At 39.4% G+C, this 22,306-nt stretch overlaps 1 protein-coding gene across 4 annotated transcripts in view; it reads right to left on the reverse strand.

Moving 5' to 3' along the window:
• The window catches only part of LOC122396804, a 346,801-nt gene that overhangs the window by 205,598 nt on the left and 118,897 nt on the right, over positions 1 to 22,306 (reverse strand). For all 4 annotated transcript variants that reach the window (XM_043395502.1, XM_043395501.1, XM_043395499.1 and 1 more), the window contains exon 4: positions 12,002 to 12,007. The gene's annotated coding sequence lies outside the window, so the exon portion shown is untranslated. The remainder of the gene's footprint in view (positions 1 to 12,001; positions 12,008 to 22,306) is intronic.

Genomic DNA, 22,306 nt, shown 5'->3' on the forward strand with positions numbered 1-22,306 from the left:
TCGGCGCGGGCGGCTCTCGCTATTCCGTTCGGGTGTAAAATTATATTTGCTGTCGTCGAGCTACGAGGTAAACCCGATAAAAATTTCAGCGTGGGCCACGCCTACGGAATGATACGCGATCGAAATCACGTATCCATTTTGGCAAGTGAAATTGTACGGTTACGTTACGCGCGGTATCGACCAGAAGCGAGGATTGTTGTTGTTGGCACTGCCCGCCAGCAATTACCAGATTTTCGCCTTAATCATGAAAAATAAACACGCGTTGCAACGAGTAAATCCTTTACCTGACTTGTTTACGACCGTAAGATCCGTTCCCCTTTGGATGTCGCCACCCAATATTTCGGCGCTTTGAACGCGAACGTACCTCGAAAAACAAGCTATTTTCGCCAATTTAGTGAGATCGTGACACCCACGTTCTGATTCTTACTTTAACGAGCCATCGACAATTGATATTTATTTATTTATTTACCATTGAGTCTGAATATCAAATTGAAAAGTAGCTCGTTCATGATACGATTCCTTTTAGACGTATTTTCGCGTGGATGAAAACTAATTGTAAGCTTCTATCAAAAATTACGCCGCAGAAACTTGCGATGTTGCAACAATTTCTCAACCGCATTCTCGCGAGAATCTTCTTCGACCGCCAGACACATCGTCACTACTTTTCATATTTACTATTCCCCCAAACGCGTAAAGAATTGCGAAACTTTGAAATTTCCATTGCCGCGGCCCCTCGGCTTCAAACTTTTACCAGTTCCCCGTAAACTTTCAATTTTCTTCTCACGCAGCTTCCAACCTCATCACGTGGGTCGAAAATCAGGGGCGATCAAGACGAGAAAAAGTATACGCGCGAGTAGTGTGCCACGTTCAAACTAGTTAGACCGAAACTTGATCGGAAAATGAAATATCCCATGCTTAAAAATCCCCAGCATACTGTACGAAGCAATTTCATAAACTGAAACAAGATATACTTTGCTTTCTTAAGACATCAGACGTCCATGGGATGTTAAAAAATTTCGAATTTTTACTCGTTTATTTTTATTTCCAAATGATAGACATTTGTTACGAAGCAATTTCATAAACTGAAACAAGTTATACTTTGCTTTCTTAAGACATTGGACGTCCATGAAACGTTGAAAAATTTCGAATTTTTAATCGTTTATTTTTATTTCCAAATGATAGGCATTCGTTACTGTGTACAATATAGTGTAATTTTCTTTAATACTCTGAAGAGGATCTAGTGTAATGTACAAGTTTATTTCATTAAATTCCATTGACTACATAAGCAAAGAGAACTAAGAATTAAGCTATTCCATCAACATTATTTGGATGCAAATTTTATTAAAATAAATAAGAAATTGATATTGTCGGGTGATGCAAAATCAAGTGATAAACAAATCCGTCTCAACCGGGAAATTAAATAAAAGTAAATTAAATTACGTATTAATACCGTACAATACACGTAATAAATTTTGCTCAAATCTGATTGTCAATGCGTAAATATATTAATATTTATAGGAAAACACTTTCAATGATTCAACTTTACTCTTCGCCGTTTACGCGATTGAATATTCAAACTAAACAACGTTTAACCAACGACGAGCAGCGAAAATACACTTTCGCCAACAAACGTGAACTGAAAACAGTAAAGTACACATTCGCTAATCAAATTAATAAACCTGAATATTTATTAACATGCATTACGTAAATCGTACATGATTGTTTGTTCCGCGTTTGTAACAAATCGCTTATTATGAATGGAGATCGAATTCATTTTAATATTATAATAACGTTTCGATCGGTCCACCAAGGTTTGAGCCCCAACGAAAACATTTTATTCTTTGACCCGGGTTTATTTTCCCTCCGCAATTTCTTCTGTAATACTATTTTATGTTATAAAATCTACAGTATTCCATCGAAGGTTAAAATCAACGAAACCTTACACTGTTGCGCTGGGACTTTGTAGCGGGTACCATCGGCAATATTTATTGAAAAAACAATCCCACGATACCGTATCGGAAAGAAAACGAATCGCGACCGTCTACGTTCGCCCCTGCAAGTTCGCGACTCGTTAGAAGCGCCTGGAGCAAAAAAACGAAAAGGCCAGCGAGCAAAGAAGAAAGGAGCACGCCGTCTAACAGCTTCGCGGAGACATTTAAAAGCAAGAGCCGCGGCAGCATCTGCAATTCTCACGTGTCGGGAAAGTTGTCAGCCAACCAGTTGCGCACATTCTCACTGCACTTCATCCCGACCTGCTGATGGGTCAAGGTAAAACTTTACGAAGGAAAACCGAGAGGAGGAGCGAGAGCGCCTTTCAAAAGGGGTACGGTAAGTTTGTCAGGGAAGTTGCCCAGAAATGTTCACGGCTTTTCTTAAGATTTCCCCCCGCTCCCCGCCTCTGGAAAATAAGCGGAAATCTTTTCTTCTTTGGTTAAACGCGAAATTTCTCGCGCTTGTTTTTGAGATACAATGAAATCCACTTTTCCGGCCGTTCTGGATAGCGTTGCTCGCATTAACGAAATCTGGCATTTGTAAACTTTCCGAGACTGAAATTTTTAGTACGTTGCTGAATCACGCGTGTCTTTTAATTATTATTTAACGTATTCACCGATAAAATTACGTAAATTTTAAAATTATTCTGTAAAAGTTAAAAGTCAAACAGACCAGACTGATGCTAAACTGCTTTGTAACAGAGATTATAAGAATCGTGACCGATTTGTTGTCCGCGAGTCTGGCTCGTGGTATTCATGTTTGGGCCAGAATCTTCAACGCGAGTCAGACTTGTACTTATTTAATAATACAAGAATTTCTGTGTAGATAATATACTGAAATTTACTAATTTATAATCCAGTTTTATCGCGGACCAGTCGTGTAATCAATTGGAATTGCTGAAACTTTCTTGGATGCATAGCGTCGAAGTAAATGTGAAAATAAACATAGAAGACAGGAAAAATTATAATAGCTGGGGTAGTCATAGGATAGAGGATGAAATGCCCTTTAAAATGAGCGTTCGTGCGAGCCGATAGCGTAATTAGTTCCGGAGATATGAGGATTTTAATTTCGAGTCGATGCGGTGGCTAGTTTCGGAGATATGAGGCTTCGAAGTTTCATTGATGCGGGATGAATGACCTCGCGCGCGTAAAATAGTAAACAGTGCGTAGTAGTAAATTCTTGGAAATACTACGACTTCCTGGTCACGTGACTGTCTCGACTCACGCGCGAGCGAGAGGCCCAACGCGACGCGTCAGACGGAGACAGAGATAGTCAAATTAAAAAAATTACCCCATTACATAAATTACGATATCTCCGAAACGGGAAGTCCGATCGTCAAAAACCAAAAGCCATTTTAAAGAGGAAGCTTTGCCGCCGCTAACAATGCCTTAATAATTTATAAAACACTAGTATTTTCAGAACTACACGCATCTAAAGTTTTACTATTTTTAATACGCGTTGTTAGACTCTTCGCGGTAGATTTAGCGTTAAACTATGAACGTGTTAATTTTGTTTTGCCACTTGAACTAATGTAAATATACCTTTAAGTGAATCTATTCTCTAAAAATTCTATATTTCATAACGAAAGTAACAAAGATGAAATAGAAATGTACATATTTGGTAAGCGCAGTTTCAAACAGCGAATAAATGCTTTATGCGATTAATGTTAACAATTTTAAGCGCCTACCACTGTTACGTAAATCAAATTTAATAACACAGGGACTGAATTTTTGCGCGACTGAACTTCAAAAGAATGTGGAGCGACATAAAGCGAACATTAATCACGTTTCAATATTGAAATTTAAACAGTTTTCGCAATCAGTAGAGTACGCTAAAGATTAATACTACGTATGAAATTATTTGTCCTGTCATTCACAAAAGCCACTGTTATTAAATCTGAAAAAAGCAATTTTCTACCGGCAACATTTTAAAAGATTATTTACGTCTGAAAAACAAAGAACATCGGTATTCAATTTTGACGATCAATGGCAACGCAAATTGCATTACGTTGGCAATTTACACTCGCAACGAAGCTTGCTCTTTGTCAGTAGCGTCAGTAGCGTTAGACTTACGAAAATAAATACCCAGTATGTTATTAAACTTTCTTGTCACCGTTTGTTCGCAGCTACCTCTGATCTAATTTTTTCTCTTTAATACCTCGCTATATATTCCATAAAATAAAAAACTATCGATAACTGGGCATAGATCCCCACTGGTTAATTTTGGACAGATCACGTTGAATACGAATTCTAGTCTTTTCTGAAGATTATATTAGACAAGTGGTCTTCAAAAGTGGATCTCGACTCATAAAAATTAATTTCTGCAAACGAAATTGCACGATTGCACTAAAAACAAGTATAATTGCATTTTCTTGCGATCGAGAAAAGATCGTGTAATAAAATGCAAAATTTGTTCATCTTCGTTTAGAAGAAACTATAGCTTGACCCAATTGCTAGAAACATAAAATACATTCGTGAAAGTATCTCTAAATCGTACACGCTGAAGTCGAGCATAAATTGTGCAATATTTAATTGAGTCGCGAGTGACAGAAGTCATTTCAATTTATCCTTCATCCTCTTTGTTTATGCGCAACGCGTCTTCTTCTTTTTTGGAACGAAACTGCGCGGAAAATTCATTTCACTGGCGACGTATTTTTTATTTATTTAGGCGTCCAATTCCGTCTCAATCGAGGGAATATCGAATGCGCCGTTAGGTTCATAACGAAATGGCCGAAACTTCTCGCTGACTTTTAGGCAATTATTCATTGCCAGCGTATGGACAAACCTAGGAACCGAAAGTAATTAAATTCGCGGTATACCTAAGACTTTAAAAGAGTATGAAAATACGCCCTTCACCACAAACTGTCCCACTTTTGACTACTTTTTTATGAAATTTGTGAATTGTAATACAATATAAACTGCACAAAAATATTTGCAATGTAAATAAATCGCAATCTACATTCATTATTTCTGTTGAATGATTTCGACCAATAATTTGTGGTTACCTTCAATTAAACTAAAAGCCAATAATCTAAATTATAAATTATAAAAACAAAGTTGATATGTATTAATACATGACATATCATGGAGAAAGTAGACCGTGAAATTTATTCGGTTATTTAAATAATAGAACGAATAAAGGTTGTGCAAAGCAATTGAATATCGTTTCAATTTAGTACAAACGTAATTGCCTCGAAGAATAACTACTGTAATTGTAATTAGAATCACTTGAAGTAGCAAGCAATAAATCTCTTTAATCTTAATTAACCACGGAACACCTTCCACTTTCACCCTACTATTCAACCCAGAAACACAAGCTGTACATTTATCTATATTTTAAGTTTGTGAATATAGTTACAATAGTAGGTTAAAAGAACATTACACACACTATTGTAGCAATTTGAGACTTATTGAAACTAATTTTAATTGGGACAAGAAAGATTCTAGACTCTTAACAAGATGATCCATCCAATTTGAGTATAGATCAGATAGTTGTCTTTGAATGATGAATTCCAAAGTATTACGACCGATAAAATTGTATTTTCAAGACGCTGAAGTGATTTTTGTATTATCCGAGAGGCACGTAATTTTTGGACAATTGGAAAAATAAACGGTCCATCAACATCGGTTTTTGCCAAAGGGTTTCACGAAATGATACACTACGTATCCGGTTTTTCGTTCGGAGGCAACGCTCCCGACTGAATAATGGCCGGGAAAATTCATTGAAGACGAGCCGGTGCAATTAGTTTTTTCGCAAGCAAGAGAATGCGGTGGTTACCAATCCGTCGACGGAGAATTTAATTTTGTTACGCATAGAAAGGAATGCTGCCTACCCACCAAGAGGGAAAACTAAACGGGACCGCCATTTGAAAACAGCAGTCGAAAATTAAGGGAACGTCATTCGATCCGTGCCACGTTCTACACATTTCACGAATGTTTTTACAAAATATTTTTCCGCGATGTACGATCCTATTGAAAAAGCTCGAATTTAAACTACCAACCCGAAGTTAAATACTATCGACACACTATCGATCACGTCCTGGCATTCGCAAGCCGATTGTAATGTCGACCATTAACATTTCGATTCAACAACCCTCTTCAAAATATCTTACAAAGTTAATCTTTCACGTGAAAAGTACACCAAACTATGATCGATACGACAGATAACAATTAAACGAAATTTAATTAAATTCGAGCCCTCAGTGAACACGTCCATATTTCCTACTTTTACAAAATAACTTTTACCCTTACTGAATCTGCAAATTTAAATACGCTGTTTCGTTAAGTTCCTACGCAGAGTTTTGAGACTCGACTGATTTTCGCGCCATAAAAATAACTGACCCGCGGTGTATCTCCGCTCGAGGGTCAAAAACTTTATTCCTGATAATTTCCGGGTCCCCCTTTGCCTTCCCCCGGGGCGATCTTTCGACCGAAATCCACTTTCGACTCTCTTTTTTCATCCACAGGACCGATACACGGTCGCTGGTCACGCTGCCTGCTCAGCTGCGGTCAGTTTCAGCGGAAAGGAAGTTGTCCTTGGAAAGATTCCCGCAGGAAGGACCTTCGTTTTCCAACGACCAAGGCAAAGGGTGCGAGCCCCGAGTGGCGCCAGAGAGGACTGGAAGCACCCACAGACGCTATTCAACCGTCACAAAAGGCAATCACCATAGAAGTGGTAGAACCGGGACCAGCAGCCGTCATAAGTTATCGGAATCACGTCGATATTTTGCCGGGGAATTTCGACGGGAACGAGTTGCCCGGGGACTTGTTCTTCCCCGGCACTCCATCCGCGCTACTTTAAGTATCCTCGTCCACGTAGAAGTGATTTCTCGAGCGTGCAGCCGAGTTTATTCATTCAATCGAGGAATTTTCGATAACCGATACAGACTCGAGTGAATTCTTAACAAGGCCACTTCCCGGGCGGATGGACGTTCTCAAATACGCGTGTCCCTTCGTGCTCTCGTTCGTCGATGTTTTAAATCATTAGCGGCACGCGAACTTACCCGAACGGTCTTTGAATCTTCCAAGTTCAATGAAACGATCGAAAGTTTCGAGACCGTCAAACGAGGTTACACGGGACACTTTACCACTTTAAAGCTACGGCGTACTAAATTTCAGATCGGTAGACACGAACACACCTACCGTTCAATTTTTGGTCGAAGATATTACCCTTTTATATTACGAAACTTAATTTCGAGTCCTCGATGTGTACTTTTCTTGATAGTTTGTCAAACTGGCATCATTCGGACACTTTTAATTCTCGCGACTTTGTAATTGTTTAACACTAGAACTACCAAACCAGTCAAAATGATTCGTAATTTCTAATAAAACTTGTAAAAAATTTACTCGACTGAATTTTGGAAAAATCGTAATTTTCTATAAGAGAATATATAAACACTTATTTCCATTGCATCATATATTTCTTCGCGTATCTATCGTTTCCATTTCTTTGGTACAAATAAACACACTATAATTGTCGGTAGTTCCAGTGTTAGAATAGAACCGTAAAAATCTGTGTTGAGTCTTGCTTTGAAATTACCAACGAGTTAAGTGACACGTCCCTCGCAACCCCATTTGAGTTTCTGAGTTTTCCACTGTACAGAAACATTTATAATTTTTGAGAGATTAATAACACGAAATTTGTAATTGTTTGAAATCAAATTGGACAATAATGCTAGACAGTTTACTATCTCATATGTATCTAGAAGCGTAAAAATCTGTGTTGAGTCTTGCTTTGAAATTACCAAACGAGTTAAGTGACACGTCCCTCGCAACGCCATTTGAGTTTCTCAGCTTTCCACTGTACAGAAGCATTTATAATTCTTGTGAGATTAATAACACGAAATTTGTAAAAATCTGTGTTGAGTCTTGCTTTAAAATTACCAACGTGTTAAGTGACGCGTCCCTTGCAACCCCATTTGAGTTTTCGAATGTACAGAGTGATCGTAAAACAAAAACGACGAATGTGAAAGCGTGCTTCGTCTGGGGGCGAGAAAAAGGATTGTTATACAAATATAAGACGAATTACTTGGCGAAGCAGATCGAGTTTCCACGACCTAACAAGACACCGCAAGGATTTCCCTTAATTCTTCTCCTTCTCGTGTCTTTTACCTTCTATCGCGGACTTCCTTCAGAGCCCCCGTCTTTGTGCAAGCACGGCCAAAGGAAATCAATTACGACGCTCCGATTTCTCCTCCACCTCTCGACTCATCATTAAAACCACCCCTTCAAATTACTCGTTTCAATTCCAAATAACATAGACACTGTCTCAAACGACGTCCAGTCGCGGGCTCTGTTTCTACTAATAACGACCGGCGCGCCTTCCATCGACGTCCAATAATCTCGGACCCCTCCGTTCGATTCCTTGGGCACTCGAGCGAGATAAAGGCTGGTTCCTTGTATCGCGGGACGCCCGTGCCCCATCGAACGACGCGAATAATAAACGGCATCTTTGACGATCTCGCTGAAAGCGTGGCTTAAGTCAACATCATCAGATACGAGGAGACCGATGTAATTGCTCGAGCTACGATTTAATGGTCCACTCGAAACTTCGGCCTTATAAACGGCCCACCTTTCGCCCCGGTGTCCCGGTAAAAAGCTTACCCGGGGATCGTTACCATCGAAAATCTCTGAAACGTCTCCGGTGGGTGGAAGAAGGGCTCGTGAAAATTAAGAATACAATTTATAAACCGCTTTACGATGAATATTTAGTCGAATATCGAGACGACCTCGGTATTAGACTAACGACGGTTGTCTTAAACCGAACTGTGGAGCGACAGATCACGATTGGTTGACCTTCGAACCGTCTGCACCAGGCATGTCGTACTCAGGATTAGGCACAATTATTTTACGATAGTCGAGAACATCTAAAAGCAAACATGCATAGTACTGCAATAATTTTTACACATATTTATGAATCGAAGTAATTAAAGGATTAATTCTGTGAACAAATATTTACAATGAAGGGATCGAACAGGTAATAAAAGTTAAAATTTAATGCTATATACTATTATCGACTTTGATCACGATCGATGTGATTCCAGCAGAGGACAAAATTCTTATCTAAACAAGCATTTCGAACGAATAAAACATAAACTCGCCATGCTCTTTATCGGCGAGGCTGAGTTTAACAAAAGCAGGATTACTTTTTTTAATAGCTATGAATAGTCAGATGAAAACCCTCGCGCAATTATTGAGTCAGGGCATTAGGAGAGATTTTCTTTGAATGTGTGGGCTGGAATTTTAGGAGATCGATTTCTAGAGCCAGTTTTCTGGCTAATGACGGACGCGAGTTATTGTAACTTTTAAACCATTGGTTCTTGTGGCAAAAAAATTACATTGTTACTCTTCATGTGGAAAAGATTCAAAGAATCCATTGATCTGATAAATCGATAGACCAATGAAAAAATTAATATGTATCTTGATATGAAATATAAGAATTGACTTTGAAAAAAAGAAATTATAAAAACTAATAGAAATAGAGGAAATAAAAGGACTCTTATTATATTGAAGAATATAATATAATTTGAAAGAAAGAATTCATTAATCCTGAAACCTATCATTGAAAATTTATGATTTATAACAAGTGTGGTCAACGGTATTTTATCTTTCTGCCTTTATGTCTTGGTCAAGACACGCATCTGCCTTGCTAATTTTTTAATTTAAGAGGAGGTTGATTTATTTTGCATCGTGGTTCTCTAGAGAGATGCTCAATGTCCTTTACGCCTTCACTGAATTAATTTCTCATAATCATACTCGTCGCTAATGTCTTCAAAAACACACCACGAGGTCTTGGTCTGCCAGTATTGTAATGGAAAAACTACATAAATATTAACGTAGACAATAACATTCATAGTCGAAAGAATGCACTCGGACATCTGTTTTAATGTTATAAAAACTGTAGAAATGTGATTTTTATAATTATCATTTCGATTAATATCTATTCGTGAAAAAAAGTTTTTTTTTAATAATTGTTATCTTTAGTTAGTGAAATTATCCTGACGTAGTGTTTGTTTTAATTTCTGTCACCCTGCTATCCCACAGCCAAAGGGTTAAACTTTGCTCGTCTTGGGCCACGATCGTCAGAGTACTCGTCGCAATTAACCCGTTTGAAACAAGTTGCCAATGAATTGGCCAACGTTCGACTGCGTAAGTTATGTTCGGGCGACCATGCGAGAACGAACGGATATTTACACGGGATTGTTAATGTTTACTGCGTCGCGTTCCCGTCGTTATTGCAGAAATGACGTGAATAATTGGTAGAGTAATGCGCGTGCTGAGCTGCATCCAAATTGTTCGACGATAATAATTCTTACAAAATGAGATAAAGTAGAAATTGCTTCGTGGATAAATGCCGGGGTTAAAGTGGCGAGATTCGAGCCCCGTCACTATGGATTTAATACCGTTTGGGGAAATGTGAAACGAGATAATTGTTGCAAGGCGTTATCACTGCAAGAGGTTCACAAGTTTCAAATTTCCTTCTACATTTTTCTTTTTTTTATTATATTTCTGAAGCCTCGTTTTTAAATTCGAGGAAATAAGAAGAGAAGAGAAATAGACACTTGTTACAGTTTCTTCCAGAGTCTTTAAATTAATTTCGCCTTCTTCGTGTATTGGAAGATGCACAAACAACCATACTTTGTTCATTGAAGCACAGCCTATATTAAGATGAAAAGCAATAAGAAACTATGTAAATTTATCCTTTGTGGAGTCCTCGAAACAATGGCGCATTTTTAGTTGGAAGAAGTTGGACGAATAAAAGGGAACCGAATCTGAATCGCTCGAAAGAAAGAAGAATAGACTGGAGAAAAGTGGTGAGAAATGTTGCAAGATATACATATTCTCGTACCGCTTCGTTTTCGATAAATTTTTCTTTCCGCGATTCTGTGTAATTAACATCTCGCGACGCTGGAGTTAGCATCGACACGAATCACGACCAATATCGTGGCGCCAAGAAGTGGACTTTTTACGCGATAATGACTTTCCAGTAAATTAGAATCGATAAGCCGCATGGGTATACCAATTCTAGATTCCGCTAACGATCTTTTTGCGAGCGTCCAAGTGAGCCAAACATACGTAACAAAAACTCAATGGAGGTCAACGCCTAGTCGAAACGTTCTCGTTTCGATCGCCATGGAAATTTTCGACTCGTCGATAATAATTCAGCCTCATTACGCCCTCGAAATTTTCGCAAAAAACAAACATTAATATCCATTAGGCGCGAATCGCGATCGTTTCGCGCTTTGTCAAAATGTTTCGAACGGCAAGGGTTGCGTGTTGCTTTAAAATGAAAATGAAAACTCTAACCGAACGCGCCTGTCAAGCCTGAAATTCAGTTATACAAATATTTTCGAAAACTCAGTAATCCATGGAACGAAAGTTTTTATTTATCCGCTCTCGGAAAGCGTTTCAAGCAACGCGATATTTGTTCGAAACGTTTTTGTTTGAAGAATGCACTCCGAGCGTGAGCAATTTTTGCTCGCTTTTGTCGTTTGAAACATTGCTCTTTCTCCAAATGACCCATTTGCCGCGTAATTTGACACTACGGGGCATCCACGGCGCAACGAAACCGGAAATCAATGTTCATTTTCGGTCGAACGTCGATTCGACTAATTCCTCCGGGTTATTGTCGATTTTGCTATACCGGGGATCGCTTGTCACAAAATTCACGGGCGTTGATAAAACGTGACGCGAACATGACGCGGACTAAACATAGCGAAACGCGAAACCGAGCAAAATGGAACAACTTGCCCGGAGCCTACCCAGGCGCAAATTTATAAAGATAGCATCCGGCACAGATGACGTTCATTAGGTTCTTTACGATGCACTTTGCGGCAATGAACGATCGTAAAAGCGTCCATTAGCAAGATGCTAAAGTCCCCGTGATTTATAATCTGTCTTCGGTTCGTATTTACACGCGAAACAAACCGTTCGGTATCAATTAAATTTCATTATATCAACGATGAAAACTTACAAACGTCGTTGAAGCTGATGTCGTAGCTCGTACTCACCGGTATCTGAAACGTAAACGGAAAACACAGTGAGCCCAAAGAAAGTTTAACAAATGATTAACATCCTGCGCTGGCGCGCGCGTAAAATTAGACACGAGGAAATGCACGAGACAGAGGGAAATACTCAATTATCTATATAAATATAACACACTTGTGTCCGTCTGTTTGTTACGAGAAAACGCCTGGAGGGATCGCGACGAAACTTGGAACGCGTCCATAGGACACGGATAGCTCGACTCAAGACACAAGTCACATAACATCGCAAAAATTCATACAGCGAAAAAAAAGCCCACGTCAAATGTCTTACTATTGCTTTCAAATCTTTTAGGTCTTTTGTTTAAACAATCGTATCCATCAAATTTTTATTATCCCATTTACAGTTGTTTTTACCGGCAAAAAATAAATACGAGAAAATTTGGTGAAAATTACACATTTAGAAACCTAGTTGTCGACATAAATAATAGTGTATAGATAAATCAAGGAAAAACAAATAAAATGTTTGCTGTGATTCAAAAAAGTAATGTGGCGTCGCCTCCCATGCTCGCCACCAGAGGGGTCACGCTCTCACAAGCGCTCGACCGACTCCTCGGTTGCTATATATACACTCCTCGAACGACAACCTCAAACACCCAAATCCTCTGGTAGCTACTCTAGGGAACTACGACCCCATCACCACCCCACTAAAAACACGAATAAAAACACCTGGACTCATTCTAAACTAACAATCCCCACCACCAGACTCATCGCAGGATGCATGGAAACGAGGTTTTCGAACCTTTTCGAATATTTCCAGAACCCAACAGCTCACTTTAAATGCAGGTTATAGGGCCCCAGCCCCAGGTACTGCGAAAAATCAGGAGAAATAACAACAACAAAAAAAAGAAACTTCCCAATATCCCAGTCGTCTAAAGCAAAGCCTGCTAGAAAGCCTTACTGATGAGTCCACTAGCTTTTCTTTTCTGTCCTACAAATTCTCTCGAGATCCTACCCTCAGCGAAGCATCGCCACAGTAACAATAAAATTAATGATACCATAATTATTTTCAGATGTTACCTGATTATATATCGTAAATAGTACAAGGACTGACGCGATAGCTATTCAACTATAGAAAGATTACTCATCGTAGCTATTTGTAGCGCACTCTCTTCATACGCTGTACGCTTTGTTGCAATGAAAATAGACAAGTGCATTTAGCATAAACATTTTCCCGCGCTTTTCACGCACGCTACCCGACCATTCGGTCCTCGCATTACCATATAGATCGCGAGCATAACGGCATAAGAGTACGAGTAAACTTTTTACTTTAGAGTGTCGCTTTATTTTTTCTTGAGCGGCTCTAACGCCGCTCCTACGGCCGGATACACTCCGTATATTGATACTTTTATGCGCGTGTACACGTACGTTCCGCTTCGTCAGTGCGTATAAATTGTCGGTAGATTGCACGACGGTAAAGCATGGCGCGTTTTCTTCGATGCTCGAACGCGAAACATTTGGGCCATCAACTCCTCTCGATGGGTCTGCGTGGCCAATAACGCAAGAGCAGGCATGCACGGAGCATGAATTTTAGATTCACCAACGACTACCATAAGTGAACCTCTGTTTTATTGAAAGTCGCATTACGGATTTAATATTTACGTAGTTTACGGTACGAACAGGTTACTGTGCCTAACTGTGTCCAACGATATTTCAGACCAACAATAAAGTTCACTGTACCAGCAGTGATACAGATTCCTCAAGAAAACAATCTGAAAAGGATCTATTTTCACCACTAAACTCGTACGACTGTTAATACTAATTCTACCCTCAAAGAGTAAAGTCTTTAAGTAAATTTATATAGCAATTCCACATAACCTGACGAAATGTAGTTTATTACTTAATAATAGATAAAATGTCATTAGCCTATAAATTCACGTGCATGCAGCTGTTCAAGCTTAGTGTATAATCCAAAGTCAATAAAAAAAAAGCATACAGATTAATTTATCGTAAAATAAAACTAAGCATTATATACTACGTTTCCAGCACAAACGCTAAATCGTTCAATTTAATCAAAATTTGTGACCCAACGCATTTAAAGGTAACTCCGCGATATTTCTAATTTCGATTAAAGGTTGAATCGGTGCAGTCTACCTAACAAGCTTATAACGGAAAAATCGATAAAGATATTTGCCCGTCGGGGTCCTCGAAAGGATAACTGTCGTCATAACTGTAAACACAAAAGAATGGTTGACAGTCGAACTCCGAACATCGAGTTCAGCTGAAAAACGAGAAGGTTGGCGGTTGTCCGCGGTTAAGATAGCTTCTATTGTTCCGAGTCCTTTTGTCACGGGTCCGTCAGTTGCATTTCAATTACACACATGCACACACTGCCGGAAGATTTCAGCTGAACTGCAGGGACAGAGCAATTCAATGGCGGGAAATCAATTTCGTGCCTAGCAATTTGCTTTTCACCGCAGCGATCGCGTCAGAATAATACCGACGATTCGGTGATTGTTTTGCGATAAGTCAAACAACGGTTCCACCGACACCGAAAACACTGGGCCGGTCTTCTTTTGAATATTTTATGGGCTTCACCCTATCCAGTTCGATTACTTGTTTTTTCTCCGAGCAATTCTATACACGCCACAGTATTTTTATCGTTTATTCGTTCCGCCTTTGGCGATAATGTATCGCGCAAAATCGAGCATCGAGATACCAAAAATATACCAGACGTTAAAGATAAACGTTTAACAACACTCAAAGCCTTTCGTTGCCTGCAATTCCGAATCGGTAGTACAGTATCGGTTCGTCCTTTGTAGAAACGTATAATTCTTCAATTTTATTAAATAATACATTTTGGTAATATTTGAAAATTTATTTAAAAAATTCATACTATCACATTATAAATAAGTATCGTTTAATGAAATTAACTTCCATAGTCGCAAATTTCTTACTTTTTTATCTGAAGATCGATTATCGGAAAATTCGTTTATCGGGAATATTTGGCCCCCTATTATTTCCGACAATCAATGTTCCACCCTATGAATAAATATGTATTGTACGACTATATCGTCGTTTATGGTATGTGGACTTTGAAATCAGCGTAAAATGATTCCTAAGGAAAAGTAAATTTCTTTCCCAACTAATATTTGATAGATGATTGACACTGAATTGGTTTAAAAATATGCTTAGACCTAGAAAGATTACGTTGTCGAATAGTTTTTATAACTATCCAATGTGTAGTTATTACGTTCTATTTAATTCATAAACTTTGTTGCACTTGGAATTTACATTATGAACAAGCTTACCATTCTAGGGTTAATCGTATGCAACAGTTATAATTTTATGACCGTTGTCGTTCCTTGCATGCATAAATATCGAAACACGCGCGGCAATTTAGAAGTTTCCGAGTAAAGCTACGCTGCAGACGTAGTGGATACTTTCGAAGCATCTTCGCCGGAGAATCCTTACATCGTGGTAAAAATTCATAAGTGCATTCGCATGCACCGTCCAGCGCCGCGAATCCCGTCATATCTAAAACGGAGTCCCTTCTCCAAATCTCGTTTCCGAAATTGGCACATTTCCTCGAAAAAGAAGACGCGACCCCCCTCCTCCCACCCTCACCGTAAATCCACTTCGGACTCTACGAAGCAAAGGAGGGCCAAAGTGCAACGACGACACGTCGGTGTGTGTAAAATATTCCTCGCGACGATCCCTCGAATATTCGACTTAAATCCGCGAACCATCGTCCAAGACGTTTTCCCCCTGGCTAATGTTATCTCGCGAAAAAAAGGGAATATTCCCAGTTTCCGCCTTTTATGATTAATCGTCTCACTTCCGGTTTCCACGCTATTGCACGATCCTGGACGCAATACCGCCCGTAGTGCATTATCGTGTACCAAGTCGTGCTTTTGCCCGTCGAGAGATTTGGTTACAAGTACAATCGATCAGAGGGACTATCTAATTACTATAGTCTCGTAACGCGATGTTAATGACATAGCACAACGATGTTCCGTCCAGGATACACGCACTTATGAATCGTCGGCATCGATGTCCAATTATTAAACGATTTCCATCATTTGAGTGCAAACACTTAAATATCCTCGTTGCTGATGGCTTACACGGTAAAATTCTGCCCGGTAACTTGAAAATTTAAATTAACACGAGGACTGTTGCGAGAATAATCCAGAAACTATATCGTAAATATTCTGAATTGTTCGTGTAACCAAATTCTTGTCATTATGCTGACTTGAATGATCAAAATTGAATAAATTGATTTTAAGAAACAGGGAGTCTGTCGTCCAAACTTGAGAATGGTATTAATATTATGAATTATGAATAAAATTTTTCACCAAGAATTCAGAAAGTTCTTAACGTTGTGGTTTCGAATGACGTGATGCTATCCTAATGAGAATATTTGTTAGCAACAAAATGAAGATACAGCGTAAAGACAATGGTGGCTGAGTCGAGGTCGCTTCAATTACATCCAACGGCAGTTAAATTCCGTCGGATCAACAGACTCCGTGGCTGGCAGAACGCCATAGAAAGTTAATTCGCCCTGGCGCCGAATTAATTCCTGCGTATAAATATATCACGGTTCTAGGAATTTATAGTCACGTGGATTCTGCGTTTTCAACGCACCCCATCGCGCCTCCGCCCCTCTCCTTCCGTCTTCGCTTCCATTCCTACACTTTTCTTTATCCCGCGTCGCATTGTTCTTTTCTTTCATCCAATTCTGCTCTCTCCGTTCCACAAAACCCGTTGGAAGAGAACGAAGAAAGATGGGGAAGGGGAACAAACCGAAAGAACAGGATCTCGCTCGTCTACATGGATCTTAAATAATTAAACTGCTAATTAAACCGAAAGTTCCATGAAAATGCTAGAATCTTACAGTTTGAAAATACATTTCTGCTTCTCTATTCCATAAATCGTCGATTTTCTACTGACGTTGTTTATTTACTAACGTCGACTCGTAGACAAAGTTTAAGTTCAGATTCGCTGGAAAAAAATAAATCGTTTGGAAAATATACATGGGCTGATAATGAGACGACAAATTTGCATTATAATATTCTCGAAAACTTGTATCAACTGGAACGTGGAAATGTTCAACGTTTCCCCACAAAGGAGCCCCGGGAGTTTATTCTGAAAGCCGGAGAGAGCTCTTGAAACGCGTTTTTCTCGATCACTTGCCAGTCGCGTGCCAATTACTGCACGGAGCTTGGAACGGGGGTAACAACAGGGACGAAAGAAAATTAGGAAAAGGGGCATGCATCGGTGTGGGAGCCGGTGTACAGACTAATAACGGATCACCTGGGGCGCGAGCTCGTGTATAAGTTCCAACGCGAGCGGCGCTTGCAAGGACAAGGATGACGCCTAGCAGTGGTAAAACCGCGTATTAAAATTCCGGACGTTCCGTGAAATACTGATCTGCGTCGAGGGTGGTACCACAAAGGTACACGTTGGATAGGTGGGCGGCGAAGCGAAGCAAGGGAGGGATGAGGTTGGCAAGGAGGAAGGGTTTTACGGAGCAGGGAGGGGGGGGGAGGGTGAGCTAAAGGTGGTGAGATGCACCGTTGGTACTGCCAGCCCGTGCCCCGAGGGATTAATCACGGGGCATTATGGCGGTGCCGGCTCAAAAGCGGCCAAGGAACGAGCAGGGCTGAATCATAACTCAACCTCCTCAATCTCCAACCGTATCTGCTAGGACTCGCATTAATAAGAGCATAAACGCTGTATAATTTCAAAGTAGACACTGTCGGCAGCCAAAGAGCCACCCTTCTGCAGCTCTTCGGTACCTTCCAGCCCTCTTCGCCCCCACCTGTACACCTTTACAGCGAACCAGACGCCGCTTCTTCTCTCCGCAATGCCGAACCCTCGATGCTGAACGCGCTAAGGTATGCGGCCAGGTCCGTCTTGGGCTTTCCGACGCTGGCTCGCGCGGAATAGGTATTACTCTCAGGCATTAGGGGTTCATAAGTGAATCCTTAGACCATTTAGGGGAGAATGTTCAAGAATTAGAAGCGAGCCACACCGCCGAGAAGTCAATTCAACACTTTCGACTCCTCATTGTACTCACGCTTGCTCTTGGAATCTGCTGAGTCGTCGATCTCTTCGGGCATGCTATACATTGTGACGTGCGGTGAATTCAACATTATTCTTTTCAGCAAAATGGTCAACCTTTTTTAGCCTTCATTCGTGCAGGCTCCCACTATGTTCGTGGAGTTGTTTTATTTAGCAAATAGAAGGTTCGATACTATTTCCAACCCTTGAATTTATTTACAAATATGTACATTAACAGTTTAATTTTCAATGTTCTTACTGGTGCTCTTATGGAGTTCTTGTGTTATTCTAAATTCTAAAGTCCTATGCCCCGCGATTTTATACAGATTCCAAAGTGGGTGGAAACAACTCAGATATTCGATATCCCACCCCACTGAGGGTGGTACAGGGATGGGTGTCCGCGGTCCCAAGGGGCAGATATGGTCTCAAAATAAGGTGCTTAACGTCTTGAGAGTACGGCAATTTGCTTTGTACCCTAAGGTACTTGCCCAATATTAACTAAATAAGGGGTCCGCTAATAAGTGTTGGAATTCCCAACAATTGGACTGAAATAAAAAAAAAACCTGGCCAGAACAATCCTCGAACTTTATATTACATATATCCATTAAGAGTCGATTGAATTGCCATACTATACATTGTAATCTATGTTGAATTCAGCATTACTTTTCTCAGCAAAATAGTTAATTCTTTTTAACCTTCTATTAGACGTTATTTCATTGAATTGAAATAAAGAAGACCCTGGCCAGAACAATTCTGAAACTTTATATTGTATGCGGTACTTCTTTAAAATGCATCATTATAAAAAGAAGTAATTGTAGCACAACTGGGAAGTGATCGATTTTTTATACAATATGCAAGTCGAAAATAGACGATAAAATTGTTCGGTACGGCTAGATAAGAACATTTACATTAGAAATAAGAAATATTGTAAACAACTAGAATTGCAATCATTCAAGTGCATGCACGTTTTGGAATTTACAATTCAATTAATCGAGCCACGCGAAGAATATTCTTTTTATTCAAAGAAATGTTTCGTAATTAAAGAGATTTAATCAAAAATTGATTTCCTTAAATCGCATGTAACAGTATGTTGTATTTAAAATAAAATTCACGAATCGTTTGGAAGAAATTTTAAAAACATATTCGAATTGATTTGAAATGAAACGATATATTTTTTATAATTTAGTATTGCTTCTACCTTCGATGAGCGCGTTAAATCGCATATGGAATTAACCGAATTCGGTAGGTTATTGGAATTAATAAACTGCAAAAAGTTTAATTTTCTGGATTAGCCAAGTTAAACACCGAGGCTGTCACCCGTGGACACTATGAGGCAACCAGCTCCATAGCCTGCTAATTAAGCGCAAAGTTGAAACTCTAACCTATAGTACACCGTAATCTGATTATGAATTTGGTCGTAAATGCAATATTACACGGCTGCAAGGAAACTGATAAGACAACGCTTTTGTTAAACTAATCCTCCGGTTGATCCCAAAATAAACGAAAACCACGAAAACTCGCGACTTCAATAACGGAAATAATTTGTTTACTCTCAGGCGAAACGAGAACGAATATAGCATAACGGAGCGGGCTTTGATTGAAATTAACCATCATCGGGGGACCGTTTCGTTGCTTGTTTTCGCAAATAGAGTCAATTTACGTAATAACGCGGATGAAATATAATAAATTGCCCTGTCGAGACACCCCAAGTACGTCTTCACGTTTGATGAGATCATGAATTACCAGAGGTAAGTAATGCAGGGGAACAAAGCTGAATAATAATTCAATCTTGTCAATCTCCTTTGAATCCCTTCGTCTCATCGTACTCGTTTTATTGTCCTGAATATATTCCTTTCAACCTGTCGGTGAACTACCCTCGCTGTACGACTACGTCACTGGAATGGCGATATGTACATCTACAACAGAACTACTGAAATTCTGACGCAAATACACAATGCCAAAGCTCATATTGCATACAGCATCAAGCGCATGACACGAGAGTTTGGTAATTTAACTGAAATTCAGACTTCCGGTCGATTAACCCTCTTGGAAAGCAAAAAGCCATTAACGGTGCCGTTACTCACTCCCGAAGTCAATTTGGAAAATTCTGCAAGTGAATTTCCTTCGGAATACTACACACGAATATCGTTTCGCGAGCAACTTTTTAACTTTGATTATTTCCGCGATTAGCAAACACTCGCGCATAAGTTCTGCAAAAAAATATTAAATGGGGTAGCTTCGTTTACCCTATTTCGGGTAAAAAAAGTCTGAACGAAGTTGCCTTTATTTGCATGGTTTCCCGCAAAAAAGGAAACAGGCTTTGCATGCCAAAGAGGCAGTTAAATACACCGGTGGATGTAATGCAAAATCTGCATAGGTGCATCTATATTTACTTCAACCAATCGTGCCAGGGTAAATCGGGAGAGCAATTGCATCCTCCCCGTGCTACGAGTATCCGTTTTTTAACCATACGAATTTTTCATACGTAAGAAAACAAAAAATAAATCATTTTTAACATCGAGATTTCTTCACACGTTAAATTTATTTTCATTTATGAAAATGGCATGGTTTCGCCACTCATTAGTTTACAGAATTGTTTGTGGAGGTCACATTTCGAGCACCAAAAGTGGAAAATTAATTTCCATTCATCTGTTACAAAATAATTCAGTTGTACAATAAATACTGGCTAGTATAGGATTGTTATAAAGCAACGGTGCGTTACAAATAGAACTCTATAAATACGTTTTTATAACAAACCACATTTCTCCAAAATATATGTATAAAGCTATGTTCAATATCGATATATCGAATAACTTTAAAAATGGAGGAGGCAATACACCCAATCCGCAAAAACTCTATTTGCGCTAATACACAAATATCACGATATTGTTCAATGTTCCCCGGTTTTCGAACTGCCGCGAGAATCGATAAAATGTAGCAGAATACATTCTCTCATAAATAATTGAAGCAGCCTTATGGAAGGTCCACGTAAAGTCAATCTAAATATTACTATCACGATATTAAAAGTAAAAAGTTGAAAATTCTTTCTGGTACATTCCATTATTACACATTAAAAATTAAATACGATACAAAAAATTTTAATGGGAGATTCTAGAGGCCAAAATAAGACGAAAATCAAGGATACTAATTTGTTGATTGAGGCTTCGTTAAAAAGTTATAGAAACATTTTCGGTAAGGAATTTTTTTTCTCGAAAGTGGTTAGGATTTCTGGGGTATGTGTAATGACCAAAAATTATTGTAATTGAACCCTGTAACCGAAAATAATTTTTCCAAAACGATTTGAAATTTTTTTTTTCACCGAAAAATGTAGGCACCTACCCCTGTCGATTTTTCTTATAGAAAATTTCTATTTCTATTTTCGATTCTCTATAGAAAAATTGTCTAATACTTTTTTGTAGATGCCCGTGAGCTCTACTTCAGAAAAAAGTGTCACTGAAATATATTTGCTATTGTAGGAGTTATAGCGATTTGAAAATTGGATCATTTTTATGGGATTTTCTCAGTTTACGGGGTTAAGGACCAACTTTTCGAATATTTTTAGAATTTCTTCATATTCTCTATTAAATTACGCGTTGTTTGCCGCTTGAAACATTAAAATCCTTCAATCCGTTCAGAAGTTATGACGTTTTGAAGATACGCATGAAATTTCAGGGAAACATATCAACGGTATGGTCAGACATTTTCGGAAAAGAATTTTTTTCTCGAAACTGAGTAGGATTTCGGGAGTATGTCTATTCACCAAAAATGTATGTAATTGACCCCTGCAACTAAAAATAATTTTTCCAAAACGATTTGACATTCTTTAATTTACTCGATTTTTTTCTAATGCTTTACCTCCTGTTCTGTGACTGGTACGTGAAATTGTCGCGCGAAAATTCTTGGTAACAGTGGTACGCGAGCGTGAACACGAACATCCTAATCGCGATACTTTCATCGGCGTCGGGAACGCACGCCAACACACTTAATGGTACGAGTACGTACCGCGATGACGTTTGATCAGAGCAGGCCCGGAAGGGAAATCGGGTTTCGGGTATCAGAGATCGGGTTGGTCGTCGTGTAAAGACTTGTAAACCAGGCGTGCCACAGGCTCGGTGCCTGTGTGTGCAAATGGGCTACAGATAAACACAAACACGCCGCACCAGGGTGAGAAGCGAGGAGCGCGGTGGCGCTTGCGCGACTCCGCTTTAGGCTTAGCCCCGGCTCGGATCCAGAGACGTCGGAGGGGGATGGAGGGTTTCTTCTTATCGG

This window comes from Colletes gigas, unplaced genomic scaffold (genome assembly GCF_013123115.1).
Source record: "Colletes gigas isolate AHSC1104 unplaced genomic scaffold, ASM1312311v1 Colletes_gigas_Sc00008, whole genome shotgun sequence".
Classification (NCBI taxonomy): Eukaryota; Metazoa; Arthropoda; class Insecta; order Hymenoptera; family Colletidae; genus Colletes; species Colletes gigas.